We start from the raw sequence: 673 nt of genomic DNA, 5'->3' as shown, positions 1-673 counted from the left end.
TCTTATTCAATTATATATATTTCCTAATGTAGTCATGATAAATAAAGGACCTTCCACTTATAGCTTTCACAATATGAAAATATTTATTTGTGTTATTTGTATGTATTCTAGAGTGTTTGTAACTCGTAATATATATTTGTAACTTATGACAAGTGAATGAAAATTGTAACAGTTTAGAAAATAATATATAAACTGCTTTTGAATTTTCTCCTACATTTTATAATTTATTATAAGATTTTAAAACAATACAATAAAATTTATGTCTTTTTTATCTAACCACCAGATATTTAAATATGATGCGATACATTATGAAATATTATGTAATAACCATCCAAACAATGTGTAAATTGAGAAGATTGTATGCACTATATTCTCGCAACATCATCTATGTAACTTTGTGACTTGAACCACTTTAGTGGAACTCACCCCTACCTCTTTTGCATGATATTTTTGTGTAATGATCCTGAAGGTCATTTTTGGAAATTTTCATAAAATGACCGTTTTACCCCTCCCGACAGTTGCCCCGAGTCCTAATTGTTGTATTTTCGAAGTTGGTTTGAAGGAAAATTGATGAAAAGTTTAGTTTTTGGAAAGTTGAGTTTTTAAGAGTTAAAGTTTGGTTAAAAGTGCTATTTCGAGTCATTTGGAGTTTCGAGACTCGAATCGGATTTCC

This window comes from Solanum tuberosum, unplaced genomic scaffold (genome assembly GCF_000226075.1).
Source record: "Solanum tuberosum cultivar DM 1-3 516 R44 unplaced genomic scaffold, SolTub_3.0 scf00017, whole genome shotgun sequence".
In the NCBI taxonomy this organism is placed as follows: domain Eukaryota; kingdom Viridiplantae; phylum Streptophyta; class Magnoliopsida; order Solanales; family Solanaceae; genus Solanum; species Solanum tuberosum.
This window is presented reverse-complemented; position numbering follows the sequence as displayed.